The sequence below is a fragment of the Chiloscyllium punctatum genome, chromosome 52 (assembly GCF_047496795.1).
Source record: "Chiloscyllium punctatum isolate Juve2018m chromosome 52, sChiPun1.3, whole genome shotgun sequence".
NCBI classification, from domain to species: domain Eukaryota; kingdom Metazoa; phylum Chordata; class Chondrichthyes; order Orectolobiformes; family Hemiscylliidae; genus Chiloscyllium; species Chiloscyllium punctatum.
Genome location: NC_092790.1, coordinates 14161510 through 14176305, shown reverse-complemented (window position 1 = coordinate 14176305; position 14796 = coordinate 14161510). Strand labels below are relative to the sequence as shown.

Genomic DNA, 14796 nt, shown 5'->3' with positions numbered 1-14796 from the left:
CATTCAGTTATCCCCATCTTTACTTTCTGTTTGTTAACCAATCCTCTATCCATTCTAGTGGATTGCCTGTAACATCTTTATCTTATGCAGCAGCCTTTTGCTTGACACCTTGTCAAATGCCTTTTGGAAATTTAGATATATCACATCTACTGGGTCCACATTATTCAGTGCAATTATAATGGCTTCAAAGAATTCCAAAAGATTAATTAAGCATGACCTGTTGTGCCTGCCGAATGGGACAATTTCTCTCAAGATGCTTTGCTATTTCTTCTTGATAGTAGATTCGAGCATCTTGCCCACTACATATGTTAAGCTCACTGGTCTATAATTCCCCATTTGTTTTCTCTACCTCCCTTCTTAAACAGTGGCATCACATTTGCTGTTTTCCAATCTGTTGGAACTGCCCCAGAGTCCAGCTAAGTTTAGAAAATTAGCAAGAGTGCCATTTCTTTTAGTCCAGTCAGATGCAATCCGTTAGGGCCAGGAGACTGGTCTGCCCTTATATCCGTTAGTTTGTCCAACATTGACATTTTTGTGATAATTGTTTCTGGGTCCTCACTGCAATAGGCTGGAGGAGAAATTGCGGGGGGATATTTTTGCATCATTGTTAGCCATGTGAGATCACAGAAGAGTGGAGGGTGACAAATGTTATTGTGTTAGTGTTCACAGTACAAGATACAAATACCGTGCCAGTAATTGACAAAGACACGAAGGGAGATGTCATAGAGTCCTACAGCACAGGGGCAGGCCATTTAATCCAAACTGTTCCATGCCAACAAAAATGTCCATTCAATCCCATTATCGTGTAATTGGTCCATTATTATTCAAGAATGGCTGCAAAGAAAAACCTGGGAAATACAGATCAGTAAGCCTTAATCTATGGTAGGTAAACTACTTGAAGATTCTGAGAGATATGATATAGATGCATTTGGAAAGACAGGGTTTGATATGGAATAGTCAGCATACCTTTGTGTGCGTGTGAGGTCTTGTATTTTGGAAAGACAAACCAAGGTAGGAGTTTCATGGTGAATCATAAAGCCTTAAGGAGTGTAGTGGAACAGAGGGAACTTAGAGTTCAAGTTCACAGTTCTGACAAAGTGGAGTAATAGGTAGACAGCAGTGAAGCAGGTTTTTGGCATACTGGCCTTCATTAGTCAGGGCATTGAGTATCGAAGTTGGGAAGTTATGTTGCAGTTGCACAGGACATTGGTGAGGCCGCACTTGGAGTAGTCTGTTCAGTTTTGGTCACCTTGTTGTACAAAGAATGTTACTAAACTGGAAAGAGTGCAGAAGAAATTTACAATGATGCTGCCAGGACTCAGCGGTCTGAGTTATACGTAGACATACTAGGACTTCACTCTTTAGAGCATAGGAGACTGAGGGGGGATTTTATAGAACTGTATAAGATTACAGGAGGAACAGATTGGATGAATGCACTCAGTCTTTTTCCCAAGGTTGGGGATTGGAGGATCAGAGGGCATCAGTTTAACGTTAGAGGGGAAAGTATAAAAGGGAACTGGAGGAGCAATGTTTTTATATAGAGGGCGGTATGCACATGGAATGAGTTGACAGCAGAAGTGGTTGAGGAAGATACATTAGCAATATTTAAAATGCGTTTAGACAAATACATGGGCAGGAAATGATTAGAAGGATATGGGCCAATTACAGGGAATGCGATTGGATGGACCTTTTTGTTGGCATTGAAGAGTTGGGGCTAAAAGGCCTGTCTCTGTGCTGTCGGACTCCATGACATCTCCCTTCATCTCCTTGTCAATTACTGGTACGGTACTTGCATCTTGCACTGTGAATATTAACACAAAATACCTGTTCAATGTCTTGGCCAATTCTTCATTATCTCAATGTGAAATCCCCCTTCTTATCTTCGAAAAGACCAATATTTATCTTAGCCAGTCTTCTTCGCTTTATATATTTGAAGAAATTTTTGCTGTCTGTTTTTATATTCTGAGCTACTTTAATCTGATAATCTATCTTACTTTCTTTATAGCTTTTTTGTGCCTTTGTGATGACCTTTAAAGATTTCCCAGTCATCCGGCTTCCCACTGCTCTTTGCCACTTTGTGTGCCTTCTCTTGTAACTTGAGAGCCTCACTTACTTTCTTAGACACCCATGACAGATTAACCTCGTTTTCAGTGGTGTATACTTTTGTGGAGCACCTTGGAAAATTGCTTTGAAAGTCCTCCACTGTTCGGCAATTGTCCCAACATAAAGTCTGCTAACTCCTCCGTCATCCTATTGTAGTCTCCTTTGTTTGAGCACAGGACTCTGGTATTGGATTTTTATCTTTCTTTCCATCTGTATTCTAAATTCAACCATATCGTGATCACTCCTTACAAGAGGATCTGTAACTATGACATCTTTAATTAATCCTGTCTTATTACACAGAACCAGATCTAGAGTAGTTTAGTCCATACATACTGTTCAAGAAAACTATCGTGGATACATTCAATTAACTCCTCCTCAAGGCTCTATTCACCAACCTGGTTTCACCAATTGACATGTAGTTTAAAGTGCCCCATGGTAATTACCAAACCATTTTTACAGGAATTAGTTATTTCTATGTTCACTTCCCTCCCCAGTGTGATGTTATTTGGTGCCATATAGACTTCGCCACAGTGACTTATTTTTCTTTGTGTTTCTATTTGCCACTCAAATGGATTACACCTTATTCTTCATGGAACCTATTTCACCATAGCTCTAATATCATTCATAAATATCAGAGTTATACCACCCCCTTCCCTTTCTGTCTCTCCTTCCAAACAGTCTGATAAGCCCTGGATAGTTAACTCCCAGACCTGACCATCTTGCAATCCTGTTCCATAATAGCTACTAAATCACACTAATTCACAATGAACTGATCTACCTTGTTTTGAATGCCATGAGCATTTAGGTAAAGTGCCTTTATGCTAATTTTTTACACCTTTTTTAATTCTACTAATTTCCACTAATATCTCCTGACTCATCCTTTCTTTTAACGTCTTTCATAGACTTGGATGTAGTTAAACCTTTCTGCACACGCTAATCTGCTGCTTTCCTTTCTATTGACCATGATACTTCCTGTCACTCCCCACACCCCCCACCCCCCACCCCACCCTCCATCACTAAAGTCCTAGTGATCACCTAATTTCTCCTTTTCACGAGAACACTGGTTCCAATCAGTTAAGGTGGAGACCGTCCCAATAGTACAGATCCCTCCTGTTCCAAAACTGTGCCAATGCCCCATGAAACGGAGCCCCTCGTTCCCACACTACTCTTTTAGGAACGTGTTTAATTCCCTAATTTTCTTTTACCTAAACCAATTTGCACATGGCTCCTGTAGTAATCTGGAGATTATAACCCTTGAGGACCTGTTCCTTAAATTTGTTCCCTGTGCTTAATAATCGCCAAACAGGTCATTCGTCCTCACCTTGCTTATGATGTTTATACCAACGTGGACCAGACTAATTGGATCCTTGTCCTCCCACTTAAATATCCTTTCAAGGAGGCTAGGGATGTTCCTCACCCTGACATGGGGAAGGCAATACACCGTGCCGTACTCTCAATCCTGCTTACAAAGGATGCTGTCAATACTCCCAGTTAAAGAGTCCCCTACGACTACCACTTGCCTTTTTGCCCTCCCCTCTTGAATGACCTCCAGGAAGGTGGTTATTAAAATGCAGATCAGACTGAAGAGCTTTGAACTGAGGCACTGCTTGTGCACAATCAACTACAGTAGGCAGATCGCATCAATTGCACATCTGACACAGGACTTCCAAAGCAGCTCAGTAATTTGAGCAAGCATCCTCACTGAAAAAGAGTTCCAGGTTGGCAGATAACTGTGTTCAGTATGAGTCCACATTTTCTCTTAAAAACAAAAATGTAATGCCCCCAAACACTTGGGGGACTCTTTGTCCCAATACCATGCAATTTGGCAAAGAAGTATCATGGAAGAAGACAGCAATTCTGAGTATCGGAAATATCCCCAGATGGAAAACAAAGGTTATCACTGGAAGAAGCATGTGAAAATGTACCAATCACACCTACACTGGCTTCAGCAAATATCATCTACCCTACATGGGCAGCACTTGCAGATTCAGCATTAAACCATTCAATAATCCCAGGACGCAGAGAAAAAGAATCATCCTTGATGCATAGTCACTGCTCAAGAAGAATAATATGGTTTTATAAGTACAGGCTGGACATTCCAAACACATTATTCTACATGGTCTGAATATACTTCCCAGTCTATATATATTAATCACTATATCCCGTATATTCCCTCATTGTCTAATTTTGGACCGCTAATTCATCTGATGATCTCTTTGCTATTAGCCCAAATCTCCTTCCCTGAAGATGCTTCTGGTATTCACTGTCAGAGTCACCTATTTCGCTGCTCCCCCAAAAGCTGCCACCCAGGTCTCTAAGTCCTTGTAAAAGCCGCCAAAAATGCGGCCGGTGAAAATGAGAAACAAAAACAGAAATTGTTGGAAAAGCTCAGCAAGTCTGGCAGCATCTGTGAACAGAAAGCAGAATTAACGTTTCAGGACTCCTGTTCCCACCAGGTTCCGACCACACTTTTCATCCACTTCCCGGAGACAGGGCACCAGGAGCTTCATGGGGACTACAATTCCCACAATCCCTGTCGCTGCTGCTCATATGACAGGGTCACGATCTGAACCCACAAAGCGTATTCCGCGCATGTGCAGAAACGTCGTTGAGGCGGGGAAAACTCCTTCAATGTCATTGGTCAGTTATCACAGCAGTCTCTTTGTCTACTGACAAAAAGCATACAAACGTCATTTCGTCACGCCCGCTGCTGTCCCACGTGCTTCCGTCTTCCACCCCAGCGCCATCAAAAGCGACAAAGTGACCAATAGAAAGCACTGGAGGACCGGAAGCAATCTGGATCTCCAACCAATCAGAGTGCCCTATTGTCTGAGCGCGAACGTGCAACCATGCGTTTGGAAAGCTGCTCTGTCCTATCCAGCAAAAGCTGGTGATGCTGCTTGTCTTTGTCCGAATGAAGATGGAGTTTTACTCAGACTGACAATTCCTCCTCTCTCCCATATCTGTGAGTAAACCTTTTCACCTGGTTTCTTCTTTGTAAAGTTCTGGTCTGAAATTATCTATTTACAGCAACTGAAAGAGAAAGGAAATGAACTCAGGGAGGGACAGAATCTGTCCAGGGCAAGAAATGATGCTCACTTAGATTTGATTGTTCTGAATTTCGAACCGAATAGTGATGACTTTTATAACTTTTTTTCAGGATGTTAGAAAGGGAAGATTTTCAGACAGCAATCTCAAAACAACCAACACTTGAAGATCTTATAGGTTCACTGAAATAACTGGCACTTAAATATCAGTGACTGTAAACCATAGATCAAGAATGTCTGTCTCTCTGGTTCAAAAGATTTGACACAACAATTTGGCTGGAAAAGAACTGAGACATACTTATCAACTGCGAGTCTTTCAATGAATTGATAAACCTTCAAACAGTCTCATACCCGAAAGAAACATCACACCATTCATAGTAGGAACTTACAGAGACACAAGGCCACCCTTAATATGGAGAAACCATGGAAATGTGATGACTGTGGGAATGGATACCAGGCCCTGTCAACTCTGGAATTTCATCGACGTGGTCACTACAGGGAGAGGCCGTTCACCTGCACCGAATGTGGGAAGGGATTCCCTGATTCGTCTGCTCTGCGGGTACACCAGCGTGATGCCACTGCAGAGAGACCATTCACCTGCTCTGAGTGTGACAAGACGTTCTGTGAGTATTTCACCCTGTTGACACACCAGAAAGTTCACACAGGGAAGAGGCCACCTACCTGCTTGGAGTGTGGGAAGGTATTCACGCAGGTATCCAGCCTGCGCATGCACCAACGAGTTCACACTGGGGAGAGGCCATTTCCCTGCTCTGATTGTGGAAAAGAATTCACTGTGTCATCAGCCCTCGTGAGACACCAACGCATCCACACAGGGGAAAAGCCATTCAAATGCTCCAAGTGTGGGAAGCGATTCAGATATTCATCTGTCCTACAGGCACACAAATTAAGTCATACTGGGAAGAAGTCATTCATATGTTCTGAGTGTGGGAAAGAATTTACTCAGTATTCCAGTCTGTGGAGGCACAAGAAAGTTCACAAATGATCAGAGGATTTGGATCTGTTCTTAATCTGTATTATTAAATCTTTTCGACAGCACATTTCAAACCCACACCTTCACCATTTAGAAGAACAAGAGCAGCAGTTACCTGGGAACATTACCACCTGCAAGCTCCCCTCCATATCACACGCCATTCTCATTAACAGGCTGTTAGAAAGGGAGGGTTTGCAGACAGAAATCTCAAAACAACCAGTACATGAAGATCTAATGGAGTCACTGAAACGACTGGGACTTGAACATCATAAATCTCTACATTGGCTGTTCCTTCACTATCCTGGTCAAAATCCTGGAAGTGCTCCCTATCAGCATTGTGGGTGAGCCAACACCACAAGGACTGCAGTCCCAGAAGGCAACTCACCGTCACTTTCTCAAAATGAACAACTCAGATGGGCAATGAATGCTGACCCAGACATTGATACTATACCCCAAAAATTGATATCAAAATGAGGGAAAATCCAGCTCAAGATTAATCCACCTTCATTCTGACAGAAGGTGAAATGGGGATGACCAAAGGATTGCTTTCTGCTGGACAGGCCACTCTTGCTACTTTGCTTCCAGTAAGGCTGATGTTCTTTGAACATGGAACTGCACATTCCCAAGGAAATGATCCCCTGAGGAAGGACATTTAATCTATCCTGGATAGGAAATGATGTTTTCCTTACCACTCTAATGAGATGAAAAGTAAATATATTTGTCTTTGTTCCACTAAGTTTGTACCCAGGGCCAGACTAATTGACTCAATTGGTCTCAGTCAGTATATATGCTCCACATGAACCTTCACCCTCCCCTCTTCAACTCCCCATCAGCAGATCCTTCTGTTCTGTAATGTGGAAAGATTAAATGGGAATATCTTTCTGGACATTAATGTAATATTAAGGGTTAAACTGCACTGAGTGAATGTTCTGGAAGTGGGTGGGGACGACAGTCAGGCAGGAATACGAATGACCCTAACTCCAATTACACAGTCGTTTGCTCCTGCTCTCCCTATTATCAAGTTAAATTACTATTGAATCTCTATCATACTTTTATAGCCATCCCCAGCCAATCAGGTTCGCTTGCTTGATCATCCCCAATGCTGAGGCCCATCACCCCTACGTTGTCTGAGGCAGAAGCAGGACCAGAACTCATTTTCAGGGTCACTCCGAAGTTTGGATACATCACACCTATGTTTTCCTTGGGAATCACTGAGTCAGGAAATCTTCTGCATTAATTCCCAGGATGAGGGCATGAGCATTTGCATTATCTCCGAGGATGATCTCATCCTACCATAGTACCTGGGGTAATATGTGACTGTGAGGTTGGGGGTTGTCTTCAGTGGCATGTGACCATGGGGGAGTGGCCAGAGTATCTGTAAACATTGTCAACTGACCTGTAGAGAGGAAATGTATTTTCTTTGGTTGGGGTCTCTCTTCTGACTCAATTTTGCACGTCAGGAAAGAGTGTCAGAGGAGTGACCTAACTTGTACAAACTTTATTAAACGTCTACTGTTTGCAGATGTTGGTGTGTGTGAATTGTATCTTGTGTGTGATACCTCAAGAAAAGAAGCAAACAATCTTTTTTTATTCCATTCCTGGTATGTCATGGTCATTTGAAACTGAACCTGTCAGTGTGTGATCTGTGAACACATACATATCAGTATGTTACAGATAAAGTGGAAGGTGAATGATGTCTCCTATTTCTACCATGCTGTTGTAAGGTATACACTATAGTTATTAATTTCTTTCAGGCTTGGGTCAGTTTAAATGTCTCAAAGCAGAAGACCACAAGGAAAATGAAATGTTTGTGGCATTTTTATTTGCCTGTGTTCTGTCATAAGAAAAGAATCACTATTGTTTTTAACCCCATTTTTATGTTTATTGTCCATAACCAAAGACTCCCTTATGTATCATGAAAGATCTATAGCTACCTGAACTGAAGTTAAGCTGATAAACCAACCCAAACTACTCCCTGTGGAATAGAATAAGGGCAGCATGTTCTACACTTTCTTATTAGACAGAAGGCTTCCTGTTCAAACTGTCTCTTTACCCCGGATTCTCTGATGAGCAGTGATGTTCACCCAGCATCTACATACTTTGTCAACTCCTTTTCAGATCACTTTCTCTTCCACCAAAAAGTTATACATTGTTCTTCAAAACTCCAATGAGAATATGCCCAAATGTTTATACTTACAGTTTCTGTGATGTGAAGATGACTGTCCAATTCTCTATCTGCCCCTGTCAGATTCTGCTGTGTGAATATGAGTGTCATTCTCAGTCTCTACCTGTCAGCTTTTGCTATATCAATCTGCCCCATTAGGTGAATGTAAGAATGTAGTTATTAGTGCATACCTGTGAGATTCTGCTCCGGGAATGTGTGTTATCAAAATGTACCTGTCTGTTTCTGTAATGTGGATGTGTTTGTGCAATTATCAGTCTATCCCTGACAGCTTCGACTATATGAATGGATGAGTGCATCTGTATGTGAAAGTATATGTACCTGTCAGTTTGTGTTCCGTGAATAAATAGCTCATCTGTCACTCTCATAATTAGTTTTTCTTTCCTCAGTGCACAGTGATATAGAAGTAAAAGTAAGTGTATTGTGTGCTCTGTATTGTGATAGTACTCATCCTCATTGGGCCACTTGTGTAGCTCTATTGGGGAGGGTGGAAGGAAGGCAAAAGGACTTTGATTTTCTCTCATGCAGTGGAGGAAATTGGAATGGTCAAAGTAGATGTATTGAAGAATGAAACTGTTTAACTCAAAAAGAAAATTGAACAGCTTTACTAATCTATCTGATCACACGAAATCTTTCCACTGTTTCAAAATATTATGTGATGACATTGAGTATCTGAGATAATGGCATCAAGTTTTCTTGTGTTTTACATCAATTCATCAGGAGGATCAAGAAGAACACAGTAGAAAATTTAAGTTAATTTGAAACAAAGGCACAAGACGTCTTGTTGATGAAGATAGAGTTAAAGAGAAAATCTGTTCCCGCAAGTTGGAGAAATGCAGAAGGATTTTATGATAAAGGTGGCAACGATTATAACTAACAAAACCTTCGGTGGTTGCAGAATTTATTATAATAGGCGCGACACGGTGGGTCAGTCTTAGCACTGCTGCTTCATAGCGCCAGGGACCCGCCAATTCCTGTCTCGGGCAACTGTCTGTGTGGAGTTTGCACATTCTCCCTGTGTCTGCGTGGGTTTCCTCCGGGTTCTCCGGTTTTCTTCCACAGTCCAAAGATGTGCAGGTTAGGTAAATTGGCCATGCCTGTAGTGTTCGGTACATTAGTCAGGAATGAATGTAGGGGAAGGGGTCTGGGTGGGTTGCTCTTCGGAGGGTTGGTGTGGACTTGTTGGGCTGAAGGGCCTGTTTCCACACTGTAGGGAATCTAATCTAATCTAGTCAGGATATTATACAATATAATTTTAACATATTGTGGTATTGGATTCGAAATTCCGCGAAACACTACTCATTCTCTCTGTTGCTGTTTAATGTGGCTGTCATTGGGGAAGGAGAAAGAATTGGCACCAAGTGATCAACTGCTTTTTTAAAAAAAATTGAAAAGCCAGCAAACATGTAGAAAAGAGCAGATAGTTTTAGAGGAGAGTGCATGAGTCCATACTCGTTCATTTGTTTTTCTATTACAAAAGAATAGTTAACACTTTCCCCCATTCCCTCCTTTACAGCTGAGGACTGACTCGTTCTTGTCTAATATGCTCTCTCTGTGAAATCAGTGAAACCAGTGAATAATGTGCAGAGGGTCAGGGACCGCTCGTTATCGTATGCTGCATCGACTGACTACTTATTGCACTGGGGGTTAATTCAGCCCTTCTTAATGCAGTTAAAGGAAATGTGAAACCAATGTGAAGTCAAACACGATCAGGGACGCTCACGTCGCCATTCTATATGTATCTGTCATTTACTAAGGGCTGAGAACAATCAGGCAATGAACGTGCAATAAGAAATACTGTCCTTACAGACACTGTCACAATTGTATTTTATGATTTTTTTTTCTCTGCTCTCGCAGCCAGTGACAGTAGAGTATCTAATAACAAGAAGATCATGATTGACTGATGCCAGATTGAAAGTCCAAGGCTCTCCACATTAAAAGGAAAATAAATCAATCTGACAGCGAGTGTAGTTGTCAATCTGTACTTTTCAGACTCTGCTGTGTGAATACATTAATCATAGTTATCGATCTGTTCTTGTCAGTTTCTGCCTGGTGAATGTGTTGTGTCATTGTCAATCTATCCCTGCTGTGTGAGTGTGTGCGCTGAGATTTCATCTGTTGCTATCAGTTTCTGCTTTGTAAATGTGAGAGTTTAGTTGTCAATCTTTCCCTGTCAGACTCTGTAATGTCAATGTTTAAGTGTATTTATTCATCCTTTCCTATCAGTTTGTGTGGCTGCAGTGATCAGCCTGTACCTCTTTGATTCTACTACATGAATATTTGATTGCATCTGATTTATTGTTATTACATGTACCGAGATATAATGAAAAGTATTGTTTTGTGTGCTTTACAGGCAGATCATATCATACAAAGTCCATCAGGGTAACCGAACTGATGGGGGAGGGGAGGGGGGGAGGCGGGTGGTGCGTGCGTGTATGCAGTAAGCATTCTCTTTACATCAGGCTTTGGCCCAAAAGTTCATTTGGAATTTGCATTTTTTAATTGTGTTTTTGTACAGGACAAATATTTATCAAAAGATTAACAGTAACTGAGAAAGTCAAAATTAATGTCAAGGTTTTCTTCCTTGTGTACTCAATATCTCCTTCATATATCCTCGTTGTAACAATGTAACAGCAGGATCTGTTTATTCACCTTGATTGTAACTTTAAAATTGCCTTTATTACATAGAGCTCATACAGTTCCTGAACGTATATTTCTTATGAGAATAAAGTCGATCTCTCTTCAGATGTTGCAATTGATAATTGGCTATGCATAATAGAATTTCTTGGACCTGAGCTGTTGTGCATTGACCAGAGGGAGATATAAAAACAAAATCATCAGTTATGTTCGACTCTTCTACTTCTGGAAATTGAGCTCAATGTGTGTTTGACACAATCCATTCTATAATTATGGAAATGTTGTTCTCCACTCACAGCAGTAGCATACCTGCTGATTGTCACACTTGGCTTCGTACAGACAAAATATTACATTTTCTCTGTTCATCAAACATTTGCCTTGAGGAAGACAAGTGATATCTTGTCTATAATTACCAGGGTTGTTTCTACTCCCCTTCTTGAACAAGGGAACAACATTTGCTATCTCCAGTCTACCATTCCTGTAGACAATGATGACATAAAGATCAAAGCCAAGATCTCTGCAGTTTCCTCCATGGCTTCCCAGAGAATTCTGGGATGAATCCCACCTGGCCCAGGGGATTTATCTATTTTCTGACTTTCCAGAATATCTAACACCTCCTTATAAACCTCAATCTCAACTAATCTCGTCGCCTGTTTCTCAGTATTCTCCATGACAACATTGTCTTTTTCCAGTGTGAATACTGATAAAAATATTCATTTAGTACTCTTCTATTTCCTGTGACGCCACGCACAACTTCCCACTACTGTCCTTGATTGACACTAAACTTACTCAAGTTATTCTTTTATCCCTTTATATACCAGTAGAAGGCTTTAGGGTTTTCCCTGATCCTATCCACCAATGTCTCATGCCCCCTCCTCACTCAGCTTAGCTCACTTTAGGTCATACCTGGCGACCTTGTAACTTTCAATCACCCTAACTGAGCCTTCACATCTCATCATAACATAAGCATTCTTCTTCATCTTGACAAGCGACTTAACTTCTTCAGTAAACCATGGCTCCTGTGCTCGACAACTTCCTGCCTGCCTGACAGTTACATACTTCTCACGAACACAGTGTAGCTGTTATAGAGTCATAGAGATGTAGAGCATGGAAATAGACCCGTCAGTGCAACTCGTCCATGCCGACCAGATATCCCAACACAATTTAGTCCTACCTGCCAGCACCATATCCCTCCAAACCCTTCCTATGCATTGACCCATTCAGATGCCCTTTAAGTATCGCAATTGTACTAACCCACACCACTTCATCTGGCAGCTCATTCCATACAGATGCCACCCTCTGAGTGAAAAAGTTGCCACTTAGGTCTCTCATATATCTTTCCCCTGTCACCCAAAACTTATGCTCTCTAGTTCTGGACTCCCCCACCCCAGGAAAAAGACTTTGGTTATAATTCCATGTCCATCATAATTTTATAAACCTCTATAAGGTCACCCCTCAGCCTTTGACGTTCCAGGGAAAAACAGCCTATTCAACCTCTCCATATAGTCCAAATCCTCCAACCTCTCCATATAGTCCATATCCTTGTACAAGTTTGCTGAACCCTTTCCAAGTTCACAACATTCTTCCAATAGGAAGGAGACCAAAACTGTATGCAATATTCCAAAAGTGGTCAAACCAATGTCCCGTACAGCTGCAATATGACCTCCCAACTCCTGTATTCAATACTCTGACCAATAAATAAAAGTACACCAAACACCTCCTTCAGTATCCTATCCACCTGCGACTCCACTTTCAAGGAGCAATGAACCTGCACTCCAATGTCTCTTTGTTCAGCAACTCTCCATAGGACCTTACCATTAAGCGTACAAGTCCTGCTAAGATTTGCTTTCCCAAAATGCAGCACCTCGCATTTATCTAAATTCAACTCCATCTGCCACTTCTCCCATTGGGCCCTTGAAGACGCTCCACATTTCTATTGTGCCCATCGCCTGCAGTTTCCTTCCCTATCCTATTCATCCTTAGTCTTGTGTAACCGTATCATAATTGTCTTATCCCCAACTGTAGCTTTTGCCTTCTGGTGTATACCTATCCCTTTCCAGCAGTAAAGTAAACATAATTGATTTGTGATCACTATCACCAAAGTGGTCACCTACCTCCAAATCTAACACTTGGACAGGATCATTACCCTGTACCAAATCCAATGTGGCCTCACCCCTTATTGACGTGTCTACATACTGTGGCAGAAAACCCTCCTGCACACAATGGACAAAAACTGACCCATCTAAAGTGCTTGAACTATAGTATTCCCAGTCAATATTTGGGAAGCTGAAGTCCCCCATAACAGCTACCCTGTCACTCTCATTCCTGTCCAGAATCATCTTTGCTATCCTTTTCCTCTAAATCTCTGAAACTATTCAGAGGCCTATAGAAAACTGTCTCCTTTCCTATTTCTAATCTCAGCTTGTACTACCTCAGTTGATGAGTCCTCAACCTTTCTGCAGCTGTAATACTGCACCTCTTTATTACCATTGTCTCTGTTCTTCCCGAAACATCTAAATGGTGGAACCTGCAACAACCATTCGTGTCTCTGCTCCACCCAGGTCTCTGAAATGGCCAGAACATTAAAATCCCAGGTGCCAACCTATGCTGCAAGTTCACCTACCTTATTCTGGATGCTCATTGTATTGAGTTAGACACACTTCAAACCAACTGCTTCCTGACTGGAACGCTCTTCTGACCCGGAAACTTTAGTTTGGACCTACCTAATCGCAACCTCATCTATATGCGAACTACAACCAAGGATCCTGAAAACACGATGAACCTGGCACCTGGGAAGCAACACACCAACTGTTAGTCTTTCTCATTTCCACAGAACCTCCTGTCTGTCCCCCTAACTATGGAGTCCCCGAATACTAATGCTCTGCTTCTCTTCCTCCTTCCCTTCTGAACAATATGGATATACTCTATGCCAGAGACCTGTGCCCCATTGCTTATCCCCGTTAAGTCATTTCTTACGTCTTCTCCCCCACCCCCCACCCCCTCCCACAGTATGTCAGTTCTAAAGGGATATCCCTTCACTCTGAAGCTGTGCTTTTGGGTCCTCATCTCTCCTACTCATAGAAACAACTTCTCCATGTTCTCTCTATCCAGGCCTCTCAACATTCTGTAACTTGCAATCAGATTCTCCCTCACCCTTCTAATTAAGAACCAGAGTCCTCAATGTCTCCTCATATGACAAGTTCTTCATCCCTGGGATCTTTCTTGTAAACACCCTCTGGACCCCTTCTAAGTTCAGCACATCCTTTCTCGGATAGGGGGCCCAAAACAGCTTACAATGTTCCAAATATGGTCTGACAATATTTGGAATGACCTGCCAGAGGAAGTGGTGGAAGTGGGTACAGAAACAACCTCTAAAAGAGATTTGGAAAGATACATGGATAAGAACGGTTTCAACGAATTTGGGCCAAACGTAAACAAATGGGACTAGTTTCGTGAGTGAGACCTGGTCAGCATGGACGCGCTGGGCCGACAGGCCTATTTCCATGCTGTGACCTTATGACTGGGAAAATGGTATTAGAGAATAGAGAGTTGGCTACTTTAGACTGACATGGATTCAGTCAGCTGAAGGTCCCGTTTCTGTGCTGTAGATCTCTGAGTTTACAATTCCTTGTTAAACAATCCATCAGAAAAAGGTCGAAGCTGAGACAATATGAGCTGAAGGAGGTTGAAGTTAATACCAAAGATGTTCATACTAGGGTGGGGTTGGCCACAGTGATTGTAACCCCCAGGATATAGATAGTGGGGTGGGAGTGGGAACAGTGACAGTAAACCCTTAGGATGTTGATAATGCAGCGGGTGGGGACAGTGACGATAAC

At 42.0% G+C, this 14796-nt stretch overlaps 2 long non-coding RNA genes across 2 annotated transcripts in view; one reads left to right on the top strand and one right to left on the bottom strand.

Moving 5' to 3' along the window:
* The first annotated feature begins 4133 nt into the window (after positions 1–4133).
* Positions 4134–8693, top strand: LOC140470767 (uncharacterized). Its single transcript, XR_011956663.1, has 2 exons — positions 4134–5068; positions 5264–8693. It is a non-coding gene; the product is annotated as an uncharacterized lncRNA (long non-coding RNA).
* Positions 6014–14796, bottom strand: part of LOC140470801 (uncharacterized) — a 678281-nt gene continuing 669498 nt past the window's right edge. The window contains exon 3 of the long non-coding RNA XR_011956722.1: positions 6014–6123. This is a non-coding gene — a long non-coding RNA (uncharacterized lncRNA). The remainder of the gene's footprint in view (positions 6124–14796) is intronic.